Source organism: Hemiscyllium ocellatum, chromosome 11 (genome assembly GCF_020745735.1).
Source record: "Hemiscyllium ocellatum isolate sHemOce1 chromosome 11, sHemOce1.pat.X.cur, whole genome shotgun sequence".
Classification (NCBI taxonomy): Eukaryota; Metazoa; Chordata; class Chondrichthyes; order Orectolobiformes; family Hemiscylliidae; genus Hemiscyllium; species Hemiscyllium ocellatum.
Window position 1 is genome coordinate 54024850 of NC_083411.1, and position 20724 is coordinate 54045573.

The 20724-nt window shown below is 42.6% G+C and overlaps 1 pseudogene; it reads left to right on the top strand.

Annotated features, from left to right (window-relative positions):
* The window catches only part of LOC132819999 (sodium- and chloride-dependent neutral and basic amino acid transporter B(0+)-like), a 129019-nt pseudogene that overhangs the window by 68690 nt on the left and 39605 nt on the right, over positions 1-20724 (top strand).

Sequence of the window (20724 nt, forward strand, 5' to 3'; positions counted from 1 at the left end):
AACCAAACCCGCAGTTTCGTTAGTAATCCAGCATTCCCTATACCACCAGCGTTTCCTTTCACCCTAACAGGAATATACTTTCTCTGGATTCTCATTATCTCATTTCTGAAGGCTTCCCATTTTCCAGCCGTCCCTTTACCTGCGAACATCTACCCCCAATCAGCTTTTGAAAGTTCTTGCCTAATACTGTCAAAATTGGCCTTTTTCCAATTTAAAAATTCAACTTTTAGATCTGATCTATCCTGTTCCATCACAGTTTTAAATCTAATAGAATTATGGTCGCTGGCCCCAAAGTGCTCCCCCACTGACACCTCAGTCACCTGCCCTGCCTTATTTCCCAAGAGTAGATCAGGTTTTGCACCTTCCCTAGTAGGTACATCCACATACCGAATCAGAAAATTTTCTTGTAATGCGCTTAACAAATTCCTCTCCATCTAAACCCTTAACACTATGGCAGTCCCAGTCCACGTTTGGAAAGTTAAGATCCCCGGCCATAGCCACCCTATTATTTTTGCAGAAAACTGAGATCTCCTTCCAAGTTTGTTTCTCAATTTCTCTCTGACCATTAGGAGGTCTATGATACAATCCCAATAAGGTAATCATCTCTTTCTTATTTCTCAGTTCCACCTAAATAACTTCCCTGGATATATTTCCAGGAATATCCTCCCTTATCACAAATGCCACTCCCCCTCCTCTCTCGCCTCCCTTTCTATCCTTCCTGTAGCATTTGTATCCTGGAACATTAAGCTGCCAGTCCTGCTCATCCCTGAGCCATGTTTCTGTAATTGCTGGGATGTTCCAGACGCACATTCCTAATCATGCCCTGAGTTCAGTTGTCTTCCCTGTCAGGCCCCTTGCATTGAAATAAATGGCGTTTAATTTATTAGTCCTATCTTGTCCCTGCCTGCCCTGTTTGGCTCGCTTCTATTTTCAACTGTACCATCTCAGATCGATCTCTTTCCTTACTGTCTCCCTGGGTCCCACCCCCCTAACCCCCACCTTACTAGTTTTAATCCTCCCGAGCAGCTCTAGCAAATTTCCCTGCCAGTATATTAGTCCCCTTCCAATTTAGGTGCAATCCGTCCTTCTTGTACAGGTCACTTCTACCCCAAAGGAGATTCTAATGATCCAAAAAAATGTGAAACCTTCTCCTATACACTGGCTCCTCAGCCATGCATTCATCTACTCTATCCTCCTATTCCTGCTCTCACTAGCTCATAGCACTGGGAGTAATGCAGATATTACTACTCTTGAGGACCTCCTTTTTAAATTCCTGCCTAATTCTCTGTAATCTCCCTTCAGAATCTCAACCTTTCCCCTTCCTATGTCATTGGTTCCAATAAGGACAATGACCTCTTGCTGGTACCCCTCCTCCTTGAGAACATTTTGCACCCTGTCTGAGACATCCTTGATCCTGGCACCAGGGAAGCAACACACTATTCTGATTTTTTGCTGCTGGCCACAAAAATACCTGTCTATACCTCAGACTAGGGAATTCTCTAACACAATTGGTCTCTTGGAGTACAATAGGTGAGTGGGGGAGGTGTTGAAGGTGATAGGTCAGGGAGGAGGGTCGAGTGGATAGATGGAAAAGAAGATAGGCTGGTAGGACAAGTCATGGGGTCAGTGCTGAGCTGGAAATTTGGAACTGGGGTGAGGTGGGGGAAGGAGAAATGAGGAAACTGTTGAAGTCCACATAAATGCCCTGGGGTTGAAGTGTTGCGAGGCAGAAGATGAGGCATTCTTCCTCCAAGCATCGGGTGGTGCGGAAGCAGCGGTGAAGGTGGCCCAGGACGTCCATGTCCTTGGCAGTGTGGGAGGGGGAGGTGAAATGTTGGGTCACAGGGCAGTGGGGTTGATTGGTGCAGGTGTCCCAGAGATATTCCCTGAAGTGCTCTGCAAGGAGGCGTCCAGTCTTCCCAATATAGAGAGGACCGCATCGGGACCAATGGATACAATAAATGATATTGGTGGATGTGCAGGTAAAACTTTGATGGATGTGGAAGGCTCCTTTAGGGCCTTGGATGGAGGTGAGGGAGGAGGTGTGGGCACAGGTTTTGCAATTCCTGCAGTGGCAGGGGAAGGTGCCAGCATGGGAGGGTGGGTTGTAGCGGGGCGTGGACCTGACCAGGTAGTCACGGAGGAAATGGTCTTTGTGGAAGGCGGAAAGGGGTGGGGAGAGAAATATATCCCTGGTGGCGGGGTCCGTTTGGAGGTGGCGGAAATGTCATTGGATGATTTGGTTTATGCAAAGGTTGGTAGGGTGGAAGGTGAACACCAGAGGGGTTCTGTCCTTGTTACAGTTGGAGGGGTGGGGTCTGAGGGCAGAGGTGAGGGATGTAGACGAGATGCGTTGGAGGGCATCATTAACCACGTGGGAAGGGAAATTGGAAGGAGGCCATCTGGTGTGTTCTGTAGTGGAACTAGTCCTCGTGGGAGCAGATATGGCAGAGGCGGAAGAATTGGAAATACAGGCTGGCATTTTTGCAGGAGGTAGGGTGGGAAGAGGTGTAATCCAGGTAGCTGTGGAAGTCGGTAGGTTTATAAAAAATGTCAGTGTCAAGTCGGTCGTCATTAATGGAGATGGAGAGGTCCAGGAAGGGGAGGGAGGTGTCAGAAATGGTCCAGGTAAATTTAAGGTCAGGGTGGAATGTTTTGGTGAAGTTGATGAATTGCTCAACCTCCTTGCGGGAGCACAAGATGGTGCCAATGCAGCCATCAATGTAGCAGAGGAGGAGGTGGGGAGTGGTGCTGGTGTAATTACGGAAGATGGACTGTTCTACGTAGCCAACAAAGAGACAGGCATAGCTGGGGCCCATTCGGGTGCCCATGGCTACCCCTTTGGTCTGGAGGAAGTGGGAGGATTCGAAGGAGAAATTGTTAAGTGTCAGGACCAGTTTGGCCAAACGAATGAGAGTGTCGATGGAAGGGTACTGTTGGGAACATTGGTAGAGGAAGAAACGGAGGGCTTGGAGGCCCTGGTCATGATGCCCCAGCTGACTGTGAGGGAACTGAATAGAATTTTTAATTTTCCCAACAGCAAATCCCCTGTGTCTGGTTCACTCTGACAAAGTCCTTTGAAATCTCAAGACTTCAAAATATTGGCGCTGCATTCAGCCTCAATCTGAATGGTCACTCAATAGTCAATCTTTGAAGCTTTCTGATAATTGTATGGCAGGCAGGGATAGTAGGAGAGATTCCTGGTCAATTGGAAACATTGAGGTAGTGCAGAGTAACAGCCACCCCACGGTGAAAGCTGCAGACGCTGACTCATGCCATGGCCTCTCTCTATATTGTGTGACCTCCTCATTTCAAAGCATTGGTGAGAAATATGTGATGCAAAATAGATATATTCTGACATTGAGTATTCTGAAACAAACCTGAAATTCTATTATTTTTAGTGTGGAGATTGCATCAGAAATAGTCAGGAAATGTGGACATCACCCAGACCTGAGCAACTAGATCTTGCCCTTTTGGACACATCTTGTCATTCTCACCAGTCATTTACTTGGTGAAAGGCTGAACAGTTCTTAATCACAGTCCTGGAATTTTGGAAAGATAGAACATCTTCGGGCAAGATTTGCTCCTTAAGGTTTACATCCAGCTCCTGAGCAAGCGAAGGAAGTATTCATGGCTGTCTGAAGATGGACCAGAGGGAGTTGGCTTTATCTGAATTCTCACAGAATGAACAGGAAACACACTCTCCAATAGATACAGTGAGTATTTTAGCAAAACATAAAATTACACTCATGTAAAATCCTGAGAAGTGCTGATTCTTTGGGGATTTTAGCTTTTGTGAACTGCAGTCACCCGTCTTGTTTTCAAACTACTAAGTGATTGCTGTTAACTGGGGAATGAAGAAATGTTTTTACAGTGGGGAAGAGTTGAACTAAGTGCTTAAGTTTAGATTGAAAAAATCTACTTTCTAATTGAGTCAATTCCTTTCTTTGCCCCAAGAGTGCTGCCAATCCAGCAGTGAACAGAAATGATGAAAATGTGAAGAGAGGTAACTGGTCCTCGAAGACTGACTACTTGCTCTCGATGATTGGCTGTGCTGTGGGTCTAGGCAATGTCTGGAGATTCCCTTACCTGGCTTACAAAAATGGAGGAGGTACTGCCTGGAATTTGAATTAAGGGGGTAGAAATCCAGAGGGAGCATTTCAATGATCTTTAAGGACTGTTGGCTTGGATATTGCTCTTGTCAGTGCTTCCCATCGTAACAATTGATGTGGAGGTGCCGGTGTTTGACTGGAGGAGGCAAAGTCAGAATGCAACAACTCCAGGTTATGATCCAACAGGTTTAACCTTCACCTGATGAAGCAGCAGAACCCCAGAAGCTTCTGATTTCAAATAAACCTGCTGGACTATAGCCTGGTCTTGTGTGTTTTCTGACATCCTAACAATAGTGCAGGGGTTAGAAATGTTACAGTCTGGACATGGCACAGTTAAATACTAAAGTGCAAAGTGGTGGTTGAAATTAATTCAAGTGACTTTTGAGCAAATCAGATTGTCTCATTACAGGTTGTAGTTTGAATCTGTGGCCCAGTTCTCATCAGGACTAAAAAGCATTGTACTTTTATACCTTTAAATACTTTAAATTGCTAAATTCCTATAACTGAAATAATTCTAAAAACACAACAGAATGTCATTAAGACCAAGATTGTACCCAGCATTTTCAATAAACAGTAGATTAATTAAACTCATGTAGCCCCTTTTTCATTTGTCTAGTTCAAGTCAGAGTAGACCACATTTTCAGTTTAAGTAGGCATAGGTTGATTCATTACAAGTTTTATGGAAGATTCCTTTGGAGTTAAGATAATAAAGTCCTTGTCAGCAATATCGACAGATGTTAAGATTAAAACAAGGATAGAAAACACAAAAGAATAAAGTTTCAATCAGTCTTTGTAGCATGCTAGTGGAATCAATTCCTTGAGTTCCTTACTGTTGAAATGAAGAAAGCATCACATGAAGTTAGATCCAGCAGCTGTGATGGCTACGATATCGAATGATTGGTGTTTACTTGTCCAGATAAACATTGTTTGACATCAGATATTGAGAGACAGAGAAGATTGCTGGCATCTGACACTTACAGCTAAGATGTATAGAGGTTTGCTTTTCAGTTCTGACTTCTCAGTGGTTCAAATTGCTTCCAACCCCTGCTTCTAGACACTGGACCTTTTATTTATTGGCATGTAATGAAAAGGCAGCAGATGGATGTTTCAGGGTAAAACAATCTCTGTTTATTGTTGTACAGAAGAAGTAACACAACAATACAGGAAACAGGTAAATCAACAACACACAAAAAGGTAACTTAATCCAAGACAAGATAACACAACAAATCACTATTATTTAAAATGCAGTATTATTTAAAATACACTATTATTTAATACCATAATACACTCATTCCATCCACCTCACACTACTGACTAAGTTACTACTCTGGGGTCTTGGGATTATGCTCACCACTTTGAATGAAGTTTTGAAATTGGCCTGGTACAGTTGCTCTGGCTTGCTGTACTCTGAATGTGGTAGGGGACTTCTAGATAGGCAACTGCTCAGTCTGCGTTGAGTCCACTGATGCCGGGTTAGGCACGTGAGTACTTGGATCTACCTGTTGAGTACTTGGGGTTTTTTTTATTTCTGCTGGTTTGTTGAGTTCAGTTTTCGCCTCAGTTGGGCCTGAGGACTTACAGAGATGGTCAGAATAGTTGATGCTTCACATTTTGACGGTCTTAGTTCCTTTTAGCATGATCAGCCTTGATGGTCATTGAGGTCTGCTGTCGGTCTTACAAAACACATTCTCCATATTCCTGTTTTTTGGTTCAGCTGCTCTGGCGATGTGAGATCAGGGCCTGCAGTTATACCAGTTGTGGGGCTTCCAAATCGTCAGGCTAATCTCGAGGTCTTGTCGAGGTTTTCTTTTTGGCCTTGACTGGCTTGATTAGATTTCCAAATTTTACACAAGATTTTAACGGTTTTGATTGCTGTTGGATGTGGGGTGGTTGTTATAGTAACCCTCTTGGCTCCACACTGTCTCCATGAGTCGGATCTTCTATGGGCTGGGTGGCCAGAGGTATGAAAGCTGTCTTGGGGCTGGATTTGTTTGGTTTTGGGTTAATTGTCTCAGGTGCAATGTTTCCCACGAGATAGTCATTTCTTTGTAGTTGCCTCCGGAATACCCAGTCTCTGTTCACAGTTCGATCCCAACACCTGCTTCTCGTTTTTACTCCTCTGCCAGCACAAAACTTGTTTTTGTCAGTTTTTGAAGGTCTTGAGCTCTGTGCATATATTTCCAACACTGGGAATTTCTATGAAATTTATTGATGACACTATTACCAGTTGATTTCTTCAGAAACTATATTGTGTTATGCATCAGCATTCAGCAAAAGCCTTCCTCAAACATTGGCTTCTTCTGCTGATAAATAAAGCAAACATTTTTATTAACCAGCACCTCTTGGAACAGGAGTGTGCAATTGATCAAATATTCCAGATAATCAAGAGGTACACATAACCGTAGTAAACACTGAACAAGAGAGACCTCAATATCCCTCAAAGCATCTCGATAAAAAACCTCCTAAAACCAATGTAAAAACACACAGTAAGTAAAAGAAAAGTACTGCAGAGAGTATTCACGTCACTATTAGACTTTACTTACAGCAGAAATACACGGACATCATGATGGATTGCAATATTGAACACGTAATTTTGGTCAGTTTATCAGGAATACCCATTGATAAGGTGCTAGCTAAAACAAAGTTGTTGTACCTACTTTACAATCTCACAGTGAGTCATCGATGAACTTCATTATCTCCTGGATTACAGTTATTACTTATCTTCATTTCGATCTTAGTTTGCCTCCAATAATGTATGTATGCAGCAATGCTTAAATATTATCCACCATAACATAAGAGACTGAGTCTGGATATCATGCTATCAGAGAAACCAGCAGGTGGCACAGTGGTTAGCACTGCTGTCTCACAGCACCAGAGATCTGGGTTCAATTCCCACCTCAGGCGACTGACTGTGTGGAGTTTGCATGTTCTCCTCGTGTCTGCGTGGGTTTCCCCGTAGTGTTAGGCAAAGGGGTATGGGTCGGTGTGGACTTGTTGCGCCGAAGGGCCTGTTTCCACACTGTAAGTAATCTAATAATGATATAAAGTCAAGGATTTTACACAGGCCAGTCATTATTTGGTGTCGACGATGAGTCACCATGAATATTCCTTGGAATCTCCATTCTTGCACACTCTGAAGGTATTGCCCAGGAAACTGGATTTTCCACTAGACAATTCTCCGATTCTTGGAACACTCCAAAAGTCTCTATTTACATCGGAAATTTAATAAAATAATTAATCAGGAAAGTTAGATTATTAAATCTAACACACCTGCCATGTGCAGACCAGCTCCAAACCCCCACATCCATCAGATCTGAGTTGACATCTACCTAGCAACTCCTTGCATCAGTCAAATGTGACCCAACCCAACCCAACATTAACATAGAGTCATAGAGTCCTACAGCATGGAGACAAGCCCTTTGGTCCAAATTGGTCCATGCCTACCAAACTGTCCATCCATGCTAACCCCATTTCGCTGCACTTAGCCATTTCCTTCTAAACTTTTCCTATCTATGTACTTGTCTGAATACCTTTTGATGTTGTTAATGTAATCAACCTTCTGCTGGCAGCTCATTCCAGATGCATTCCACCCTCTGCGTCAAAACGTCCCCCTCAGGGTCCCTTTTATTCTTTCCCCTCTAACCTTAAACCTATCCATGCCTATCATGATATTATACATTTCTATAACAAACTTCCTCAATCTCTTAAGCTCTAAAGAAAAAAGTCTTAGGTTGTTCAACCTTTCCCTATAACTCAGACCATTGCATCCTGGCACCATCCCTGTAAATTTCTTCTGAACTCTTCCCAGTTTAACAACATCCTTCCTCTAGCAAGGAGACCAAAACTGAGCATAACACTCCAAATGTGGCCTCACCAACAACCTGTACAAGTGCAACATAACTTCCCAGCATTTATACTCAGTGCCCTGACTGATGAAAGACAGTATGCCAAAAGCCTTCTTCCCTGTCCTGTCTGTCTGTGACTCCACATCCTCGACAGAATTGACCGCTGGTCTCTACTGTCAATCTGACCTCCTGCCCAGCTGACATCCTATCTAGCTAGTGAACAGTCAGGAGGGAGTTGCCCTGGGAGTCTGCAAAATTGACGCCAGACCCTTGAAGTCTCATGGCTTCAGGTTAAAAAGGGGGCAAAAAGGTCCTGCTGATTATCTCATACCATCCTCCCTCAGCTGATGAATCAGTACTCCTCAATGCTGAACAAACTTGGAGGAAGCATTGAGGGTGGCAAGGGCACAACATGTCCTTTAGGTGGGGGATTTCAACATTGACCATCAAGACTGGCTCAGCAGTAGCACTACTGATCAAGGTGGTTATGTCCTAAAGAACTTCACTGCTACACTGGGTCTGTGGTAGGTGGTGAGGAATCCAACAGGAGTGATGAACGTACTTGACTTCATCCTCGCCAATCGACTGAGGATTGAGTTGTAGAAATAGCGGAGGCACTGAATGTGATCTTTCAAACATCATTGGAGTCGGGAAAGTTCCAGATGATTGGAAAATTGCTATTGTAACCCCTTGTTCAAGAAAGGATCAAGACAGAAGATGGAAAATTATAGGCCGATGAGCCTACCCTTGGTTGTAGGTAAAAATTCTAGAATCCATCGTTAAGGACGGAATGTCTAAATTCTTGGAAGTGCAGGGTCAGATTAGAACAAGTCAGCATGGATTTAGTAAGGGAAGATCATGCCTGACAAACCTGTTAGAATTCTTTGAAGAGGTAACAAGTAGGTTAGACCAGGGAAACCCAGTGGATGTCATCTATGTACACTTCCAAAAGGCCTTTGATAAGGTGCCTCACAGGAGGCTGCAGAGTAAGGTGAGGGCCACTGGTGTTCAAGGTAAGCTACTGGCATAAGTTGGGGATTGACTGTCTGACAGAAGGCAGAGAGTTGGGATAAAAGGTTCTTTTTCACAGCTGGTGACAAGCGGGGTCCTGCAGGGTTCAGTGTTGGGGCCACAGCTGTTCATTTTATATATTAATGATCTGGATGAAGGGACAGGGTGAATTCTGGTGAAGTTCGCTGATGATACGAAGTTAGGTGGACAGGCAGGTAGTACTGAGGAGGTGGGGAGGCTGCAGAAGGATCTAGACAGTTTGGGAGAGTGGTCCAGGGAATAGCTGATGAAATTCAATGCTGCTACACTGGGTTTGTGGTAGGTGACGAGGGAACCAATAGGAGGGAAAAACTTACTTGACTTCATCGTCACCAATCTGCTGGCTGAATTGGTATGAGTGACACTGCACAGACCTTGTGGAGATGAAGTTCCACCTTCACATTCAGAATACCATCCATCCTGTTGAATTGCACTATCACTGAGCTAAATGGGACAGACTTCAAGCAGATTTAGCAACTAAGACTTCAGGCGCTGTGGGCCATCATCAGCAACAGAAGCATACTTCAGCACAATCTGCAAACTCATGGCCCAGCATCTCTCCCACTCAAGCATTACCATCAAGCCGGGGATCAGCCTGGTTCAATGGACAGTGAAGTTGGGGAGTCAGGAACAGCACTAGACATACCTAAACATGAGGTGTCAAGCTAGTGAAGCTACTAAACATGCCAAACACAATAAGCAGCATGTGATAGAGCTAAGCAACCAATCAGTCTGAACCAGACTCTGCTGTCCTGCCACATGCAATCATGAATGGTGATAGACATTTAAACAACTCACTGGATGAAGAGGCTCCACAAATGTCCCCATCCTCAATGATAAAAGAGCCCAACACATCAGTGCAAAAGGTAAGGCTGAAGTGCTCAGTGGATGATCCATCTCAATGTTCTCTACTTGTCCCCAACATTACAGATGCCAGCCTTCAACCAATTTGATTCACTCCATGAGATAACAAAATACAGTTCAATGCACTGGATACTGCAAAACCTATGGGCCTTGACATCATTCCGGCAATAGTACTGAACGTCTGTGCTCCAGAACTTGCTGCACCCCTAGCCAAGCTCTTCAAGTTTAGTTACAACATCAGCATCCACTCATCATTGTGAAAATTGCTCAGATATGCTCTGCATACAAAAAAAAGCTGGACAAATCCAACCTGGCCCATTACACCCCATCAGTCTACTGTCAATGATCAGTGAAGTGATGGGATGTGTCGTCAACAATGCTATCCAGCAGCACCTGCTCAGCAATAACCTGCTTGGTGATGCCCAGTTTGGATTCCACCAGGACCACTCAGCTCCTGACCTCATTACAGCCTTGGTTCTAACATGGACAAAAGAGCTGAATTCCAGAGAGGAGGTGATAGTGACAGCCCTGGGTAAAAACAATGGCTGCAAATGCTGGAAACCAGATTCTGGAGTAGAGTGGTGCTGGAAAAGCACAGCAGTTCAGGCAGCATCCGCGAAGCAGTAAAATCGACGTTTCGGGCAAACGCCCTTCATTAGGAATACAGCTGTCTGCCTGATGAAGGGCTTTTACCCAAAACGTCGATTTTACTGCTCCTCTGATGCTGCCTGAACTGCTGTGCTTTTCCAGCACCACTCTACTCCAGATAGTGACAGCGGTGGACATCAAGGCCACAGTTGACTGAGTGTGATATCCAGGAGCCCTAGCAAAACTGGAATCAATGAGTGTCAAGGATCAAACACTTCTCTGGTCCCCAGGAAAGTGCATGGTTGCAAATCCTCAACACCATTCACAATTGCTTAGATACTGAAGCAGCCCAATTTCAAATGCAGATTTGGGATAACAAGTGGCAAGCACATTCATGTCACACAATTGGCAGAAATGACCCCCTCCAACAAGAGAGAGTCCAGCCATTATTTTGTGAAATTCATTATCATGACCATTACTGAATCTCCCATTGTCAACAGCCTGGGGTTACCATTGACCAGAAACTGAACTAGACTCATACTCTGGTTACAAGAGCAAGTCAGAGTTTAGGAATATTGCAGCAAGTAACTCACCCCTAACTCCACAAAGCCTGTACATCATCTCCCAGGCACAAGTGCCAAACACTGATATTATAATGTAAAGGTTGAATTTATCATCAATCAGTGATTCTTTAAGATTGTCTACTGCTATCTATGATTGATAAATAAATTAATAGATAAGGAGATAATGTATTCCAACCCCAGATGAACAACTGGCAAATATCAACATATAAATTTATTCCCTTTCTAACTCCTCACACTCATAGTCATACACAGATAGAACATAGAACAGTACAGGCTCTTCAGCCCTCTATGTTGCGCGGATCTTTTATCCTATTCTAAGATCAAACTAACCTACATACCCTACATTTTACTATCATCCAAATACCAAGTGATGTAAGACTGACTGGTCTGTAATTCCCAGGGTTATCCATTTGCCCTTTTTTGAACAAGGGAATGACATTTGCCACCCTCCAATCATCTGGTACTACTCCAGTAGCCAGTGAGCGTGCGAAGATCATTACTTTTGTTGTAATGTCCTGTACCTTTAAGAAAGAGTGAATGCTGTTCTGCACTGAGAGCTTAGAAGCATCTATCATATGATTTAACTAGCAGTCTCAGAGTGTACTGGAAAATTGAAAATATATAACATTTGGCTGTGAAATGGAAACCTGAATTGTTTGCTGTTTTGGCAACAAATCCTATTTAAACAAACAGTTTAAATTATGCCTCAGGATACTAAAACCCAATCCAGTTTGAATTTATTGTTTTACCAACATCAAACTGATGATCCAATGTTGGGGGAATATAAAAAGGCAGCCATTTTCAAAATCAGATAGAGCAACTGCAATCGAGAGAGAGAGAGACCCAAGACATTGAAATACTCTGTATCAAAAGTACCTTTCATACGAAACATCTTAACAGTAAAAAGAAAGAAGATGATCCAGTGAGGTCTTCAGCCGGAAGAAGAAAGACACCAAAGACAGCCACTGAAAGCTTTTGAAATTGATTTGATGTAATTTTAATAAATATTTTATTGGAACAGTATATTATAGCATTAGAGGCAGTTATTAATCAGTTAAGAGAAAAGGAGCCTTAGTGTTGTGAATATTTGTTGCTTGATGTTCCCTTTTCGAGTTAAAGAATGAATTGATGTTATTTTCTTGAAATATTGGAAATATGAGGTGAGGTGAGCTTCTCTGGGTGTTTGGTTTAATGAAGAGAGGGGTTCACCGCTGTGTCATAACACTTTAGGCACAGCAATCTCTTCCCTCGCTTCCTGCAGCAAAGTTAGGTATATCCCGTCTGGTTCAGGCGACTTATCTATCCTCATGCTTTTCAAAATTTGCAGCATATCCTCCTTCTTAACATCAACCTGTTTGAGCATATCAGTCTGTTTCACGCTGTCCTCACAAACAATAAGGTCCCTCTCCCTAGTGAATACTCATACAACAGATTCATTAACGACCTCCCCAAATGCCAACTCCAGGCACAAGTTCCCATCACTATCCCTGATTGGCCCTACCCGCACTTGCTGTAAGTTCTCCGTAAACAACCTCAACATTTCTGTTGTACATTTCCCTGAGAATATCTACTCCCAGTTTATGATTCACGGTTCCTGCCTAATAGCATTGTAATTTCCCCCTTCCCCAACTAAATGCTTTCTCATACCATCTGCTCCTATCCCTCTCCATGACTATAGTAAAGGTCAGGGAGTTGTGATCACTATAACAGAAATGTTGTCCCACCAAGAGATTTGTCACTTGGCTTGGTTTATTACCAAGCACCAAATCCAAATGGCCTCCCCTTTGGTTGGCCTAGCTAAATATTTAATCAGGAATCCTTCTTGGACACACCTGACAAAATCTGCTGCATCCAAACTATTTGCGCTGAGGAGGTTCCAGTCAATATTAGGGAAGTTGAAGTCACCCGACACAAACCTGTTACGTATGTACCTTGTCAAAATCTGCCTCACAATCGGCTCCTCCATGCCTTTGTTGCTATTGGGTATCTATAAAAAACTCCCAATAAAGTGACTGCTCCTTTCCTGTTTCTGACTTCCACTTGTAATGGCTCAGTGGACAAATCATCCCCGACAATCTCCCTTTCTACAACTATTATACTGTCCCTTATTAGCAATGCCACCCCCCCCATCTATTTTACCTCCATCTCTGTTCCTATTGGAACATTTAAATCCCGGAACATTCAGCAACCATTCCTGCCCCTGTGATATCAAAGCCTCCGTAATAGCCACAACATTGTAGCTTCAAGAAACTCCATGCTCCATTGTAGCTCCATGCTCTAAGTTCATCATCCTTATTCTTGACACTTCTTGCATTAAAATAGACCCATCACACTAACTGCAGCTTTGCCCTATCAACTGCCTATCCTTCCTCACAGTCTCTCTGCATGCTGTATCTGCCTGTTCACCAGCATTCACATCCTTTGATCTATAGTTCCAGTTCCCATCCCTCTGCCAAACTAGCTTAAACCCTCCCGAAGATATCTAGCAAACCTTCTGCCCAGGATATTGATGCCCCTCAGGATCAGGTGCAACCTGTACAGGTCCCACCTTCCGCAGAAGATCCACATACCTGAAGCCCTCCCTCCTATACCAGCTCTGCAGCCACGTGTTTAGCTGCACACACTCTCCGCTCCTAGCTTCACTAGACAATGGCACCAATAGCAATCCTGGGATTACTCCTCTGCTTTTACTAATTAACCTTACTCTTACTAATCTTTCAATGTTCCCTCAATACAGGAGTTGTCCCACTGGACTGAAGAATTGCAGACATTATTCCACTTTAGAACAGGGGCGAAAGAGGAAAATCAGGGATTTATAGATCAGTTAGCCTAACATCTGTACTGGGGCACTGGTTGGTGTCTCTAATTAAGGATAAAATAACTGAGCACTTCAAATTTCTTCAGTTAATCAGGGACAGTAGGTCATGCCTGACAAACCTCATTTAATTTTTTGAAGCCATGACTAAGATAGTGGACAGGGGAATGTCTATGGTTGTTGTTTGTATGGACTTCAGATGGCATGTGATAAATTGCACATAAGAGCTTATTAACTAAGGTAGAGGCTGATGGAATTGAGGGCAAATTACTTATATAGTTCAGAAATTGGTTGAGTGGCAGATGACAGAAAATAAGGATAATGAGTAGGTCCTGAAATTTGCAGGATAGGACCAGTGGTGTCCCCGTAAGGATCTGTGTTAGGGTCTCAATTATTCATATTTTTTATTGACAACTAGGATAATAACATAGAAAGTCATATATCCAAATATACTGATAACACAAAGTTAGGGGGCATTGTAGACAATGTAGTCAACAGCATAAAATTGCAGAGGGTTCTTGATAGACTCAGTAATTGGGCAAAAATATAGCAGATGAAGTTCAATGTAAGCAAGTGTGTGGTTATCCATTTTGACCGATATAGTATCGATCTGGATACTTCCTAGATGGCATCAAGTTAAACACAATGGATGCCAAAAGAGACTTGGGGCTTCAGGTGCATGGACCTTTAAAGTACCACAAACAGGTACAGTAAATAATGAAGAAAGCTCATGGAATCTGGCTTTTACACCTCGAGGACATGAATACAAGGATGTAGACAGTATGCTGCAGATATACAAAACCCTGGTTCGACCACAATTGAAGTACTGTGGGAAGATCTGGGCACTACATCTAAGGGAGGATATATTGGCCTTGGAGGGAGTACAACATGGTTTTACAAGAATGATAACCTGGATTTTAGGGGTTTGGTTATGAGGAGAGATTCTAAAGATTAGGCCTGTTTCTCTGTTAGTATAAAGTTGCTGTTACCATCCACTTGAAACTGCAGAGTATGTTGGGAATTCACATCCATGGACCCTGTTTCACCTTTTTATTCTATTTTCCAGGTGTATTTCTTATTCCCTACTCAATCATGCTGGGTCTTGTTGGGATACCAATATTTTTCTTGGAATCTTCCTTTGGACAGTTTGCCAGCCTCGGGCCTGTGGAAATCTGTACCAATATTACAAGGTTAGAGATTATTGAATAATTAAAACTCAGCAACAATTTCAATGCATTTTAATGTTTAATTCATATTAATAAACTAATTATAATTGAGTGATTAAATGAGAGTGTATCTGAGCCTTGCTGTCATTCTCTTTGAAAACTTTGCTATGTTACACCAAGATATGTCAGTGATTAACACTGATGTTAGTTTAGTTTCTTATTCATTAAATGCGCGTGATTGTGATTGTGTTCAGTTCACCTGGATGGTTGACTCCAAATCTCATTGCTTTTTAAGAGTCAATTTTTCCTTAGATCATTTAAAGAATGATTAGATTAGATTCCCTACAGTGCAGAAATAGGCCCTTGGGCCCACCAAGTCCACACTGACCCTCTAAAGAGTAACCCAGATCCATTTCCCTCTGACTAACACAACAGACAATTTAGCATGGCCAACCCATCTTTGTTTTGTGGGAGGAAACCAGAGCACCTAGAGGAAACCCACTCAGACACAGGGAGACTATGCAAACTCCACACAGACAGTCGTCCGAGGCCGGAATCAAACTCAGGTCCCTAGCGCTGTGAGGCTGCAGAGCGAGCCACTGAGCCACTGTGCTGCCCTTGTAAATTGTATCAAGCCGCTGTGGTGAGGTTTGAACCCATGACCCTTGAGCATTAACCTGCGCTTCTTGACTACCAAGCCAGTGACTCCTCCACTACACCACCATCTCCAGGAAACTTGACTAGTAACATGCCCAACTATTGTAAACTAATAGCAAACTACTAGCTCAGAAATGTGTATGCTTGAGCAATGTAATGAATGAGTGTTGGGTTGCCCAATATCACAATATCATGCCCAGTTTCTGACATTGTGGGAGATAACAAAAGCAGTGCCCCATCAGGTAAAACACCCTGGTGGAGGCAAACTCACACCATAGCAACAGCAGTTACTATCTATTAAAGACATCGTAGACGTACAGATTTAGAAAACAAATTGATGACCAGCATGACTTTGGAAGCAGACAGTTTGGAATAGGGAGAAGTTTGTTATCCTTAAACAGCATCAGTTTTTCAGAGTACAGACAGTTGTACACATCTATAGATGGAGCATTAAGCACGAGAACAATGGAACATATTTCTACTTTTCATTAGGATGCAAACTCTTTCAAGATAAAATGCATTTCTAAGATTTCCTTGGTAATAAAAACAAATTAAAATGCTAAAGAACGCCCTTGAGCTATGACGAAGGCCAGTGCATTACAGAAAACTTGAATCCTAGAAAGCTCGGTTGATGGCAGTTAATACATAATGACAATTACAAACGTCTTTGTTCTTAAGGAAAGAGCAGTATAATTTGGAGAGACAAAAATATCAGAGACACACAGCAAAAGCTGGTGTTTTTGTAAAGGCCAAGTCATGGATAGCAACAAAACTGGTATGGATTTGGCATCCAGCAACACCTTCACTGATTTTACTGTTCCAAAACTTCATGCAGTTCTATTTTGCAGATCAAGGTCTAGGTGAGCCCATGAAAAGAACTCTTAAAAATCTTGTCAGACCTCAGGGAGGCACAGTGGCCTTATATTGCCAGGGATCCGGGTTTGAATTGACCCTCAGGCAACTGTCTTTGTGGAGTTTACACATTATGCCCATTTCAGATGGGTCCCACCAAGTGCTTGGGTTTCCTCTCATGGTCCAAAGATGTGCATGTTTGGTGGATTGGCTGTGCTAAATTGCTGATAGCGTCCAGGGATGTGTAGGTTAGGTGGATTAGCGAGAGGAAATGGAGGGTTGCAGGGATAGGGTAGGAGATTGGTTCTGGGTGGGATGCTGTTCAGAGAGTCATGCAGACTCGATGAGCTGAATGGCCTGCTTCCACTCCGTAGGGATTTTATGACTTGACAAGGAGGAGCTTCACATTATTAACATGCACAGTTTTTCTGGGTGGATCAGAAAATTCTGGATATGATTTGGAAAGATCTTGAAGAGCAGATCAAGATAAGAATTCACTTCAGGATGAACAGACTCCACATCATTTCAAATAGACAAGAATCCTCAAGAGACTATTCACCAGTTTGTTGGAGGATGCCAAAGCAAAGGGCATGAGTGTGACTTTACTGAAGAGGAACGGCCAGAGAATATTAATGAGTTAATTATCACATTCACATGAATTAAGGTCAGTTGGAAGAAACATTTGTGCAATAAGAAGGGCCACAGTCTTGACATATTACTTGAGGATAGACAGATCTATGAAGATGTCGTGGCAGGCCAGCAACAATTACATGCTTTAGGTGCTACCAATACTATTGCAATGGTCAGTAAAGCACAGAAACCCAACAAAAGCTCCAGTAGCAGTGGTTTGTTGCACCTCTCCAAAGTCCATGCTCTATTTTTTGATATCTGTAGCATCAAGGGACATGGCTATGTGCAGGAAATCTGTTTCCAAAAGCCAAGTCAGGCCCTTACAATAAACCACAAGCGACCAACATGACAGTATAGAGTAATAACAAATCATCAGCAACAAGGAAACTGTTACCAAGGTGCACCAAGGCAACCACATTGATGAGGTTCACAGTCAACCAAATGAAAGGCAAATTTTAGAAAATGAGCAGGCTTTACATGATGTTAATCTCACACTCTGTGTTGGGAGTAGAAAGCAATCAGGAGCTCTTTAATATCATGTGTCCTGAGAAGGCAGTGTGATACAAGATAAAAGCTAAAATCAACACCGGAGTTAGTGTTACCATGTAACCACTATATGGCCTCAATGACATGCACCTGAGCAAGTAATGTTCCATGGTACAGCCTATGAGAAACCATCTCTCAGTGGAGACAGCAGATCAACAATTGTATGTATTGCTAATGAGTGTCAATGCGCAAACTCTCACTGGCTTCCCGAAATATTTAGTCTAACAGATACATGGTTACCAGTATGTACAGATCTAAGTGCAGTCTCAAATCATGACATTCAAACCACACCCACCAATGCAGAACAAGTCACATATGGTGCAATTGAATTAGTCAAGAATTGGCAAAGTTATAAATTTGAAGTAGTAATTAAGCCAGGTAGCCAAGATGATTGCATATGATTCACAGAACTGCTTATCCAAAATACAAAGATATTCATCTTGATCTGCACCATGATCACCTAAACTATGAAATTAAATGTACTCTCAAGGCTGACATGTTATACTTTGGATAATGTGAATTGTTGTCACTGGGCGCAGTTTCAAATCATGCCCATGCTACCACAGGAACGCATGAGTATTGAAAGTTCAAAATGATTGGCATAACAATCCAGGGATGAATCGGGATATTCAATGACTCACGAATGCAATATATAAACAGTGGGAGACTCTATATCCAGATGATATTTCATCCAATTCTTCAGCAAAGTAACAACAGAGCTGTTCATATTGTATGGGGAGATTACTTCCTTGTGACAGATTACTTCTCTAAATCACCCATTTTTTTGGTGAATTAGCAGCAAAATGAGTACAAGTGTCACTGACACAATGGTGGTATTTTTAGGTTATTTGGTGTCCCAAGTAAGAAACTCCAAAATTGCTCACTGGGCAGAGAGTGAGAGTTAGAAATACAAATCTTTGGATACCAGCAAAGGTTTCGAAAATATGCAACCAGCCCAGGTCACAGAAATGTATTGCAGCTCATGATATTACATGATAAAGGAACAGAAGCCAGCTCTGAACAATTTATGACAGACCAATCATGCATGAAGAGATTGAGAGTTGAACCCTCTGATGATGTTGTGTGGTAGGGTTGATTAATAGCAACCAGCAGCAACTAACCAAGTTGTCAAACAAGTGCAACAGAGATCAATGAGTACCTTTCCAGGTGGACATACATGCACCAAGTCAGGAAAAATTGTCAAACTTTCAAAACATTATATTGAATTTTGAAACATTAATCTTTAAACTCTGTCTTACCTGTGTGCATAATTGTCAAATTAATTCCATGTGCCTCTGCACAACCATGTATATCTGTTTTGGAAAAGTTATCCTTATTCTGTTGTAAAATATCAGCCCAGATGCTATTTTGCCTCAGGAGGGTACCACTTGTTTGCAATAGTTAATTGTAACAAATGTTTAACAGTCTCTTCAAACCCATGATATTCACACTCAGTTTCTTATGTTATTGGGGATCACATAAGCATTGTCACATCTGGTAAAACATCCTGCTGAAGATAAACTCACACCAGCAGTTGCTGTTCTACTTTGAATAAATTAAAGCTAAATCACAAGATATGGGTTAGCAATGCAGCTAGTTATGAGCTGCAGTGAGAACTCTGGAGCTGAACCTATGCCCTCAGGTTAAGTTGGAAAACACAAACGAAGGATCCTGTCACTGATTCCCAATCCTTGATAAAAAAAATACCAAACTGCATACTACACTTTGGGTCAAGTCTGGACCCAGTGAGTTAATAGTTGATGGAGTTCAATGTTTCAGTGGTTAGTTTTTAGGTTGAAGAATGCTCACTTGGACATCAGGTGTGGGATTAAACCCTCAAATGAAATAGACATTGAGGAAACGAGGGAGGAGCTAAAACCAACTCTGGTACTTATCAATGGTGCCAAGTTATATAATCATACAGATGTACAGCCTGCAAACAGACCCTTTGGTCCAACCCTTCCATGCAGACCAGATATCCCAACCCAATCTAGCCCCACCTGCCAGCACTTGGCCCATATCCCTCCAAACTCTTCCTTTCATATACCCATCCAAATACCTTTAAAATGTTGCAATTGTACCAGCCTCCACTACTTCCTCTGGCAGCTCATTTCATACATGTACCACCCTCTGTAAGAAAAAGTTGCCTATTAGGTCTCTTTTATATCTTTCCCCGTTCACTCTAAACCTATGCCCTCTAGTTCTGGACTCCCACACCCCAGGGAAAAAACCTTGTCTATTTATCCTATCCATGCCTCACATAATTTTGTAAACCTCTATAAAGTCACCCCTCAGCCTCCGACGCTCCAGGGAAAACAGCCCCAGTCTGTACAGCCTCTCCCCATAGCTCAAATCCTCCAACCCTGGCAACATCCTTGTAAACCTCTTCTGAACCCTTTCAAGTTTCACAATATCTTTCCAATAGGAAGGAGACCAGAATTGCACACAATATTCCAACAGTGGCCTAACAAATGTCCTGTACAGCCACAGCACGACCTCCCAGCTTCTGTACTCAATACTCTGACTGATAAAGGAAAGCATACCAAAAGCCTTCTTCACTATCCTATCTACCTGTGACTCCACTTTCAAGGAGCTATGAACCTGCACTCTTTGTTCAGGTCTCTTTGTTCAGCAACAGACCCCAAGACCTTACCACTAAATGTATAAGTCCTGCTAAGATTGTTCTTCAATGAGCTTTTTTCTTATTCGTTCAAGGAACTTGTTTTCTCTGGCTGGGCCAGCATTTATTGCCTATCGCTAGTTACTCATGAGAAGTAGTGATGAGCTGCCTTCCAGAACCTCTGCAGTCTATGCACTGTAGGTTTCCCTACAATGTCCTTTGGAAAGGAATTCCAGGATTTTGACCCAGTGACTGTGAAGGATCAATGGTATATTTCCAAGTCAGCATGGTGATCGTTTTAGAGGGGATTTTTGCAGGTAGTGGTATTCCCCTGTATTTTCTGCCCTTGTCTTTCTAGATGGAAGTGGTCATGGGTTTGGAAGGTGCTTTCAAAG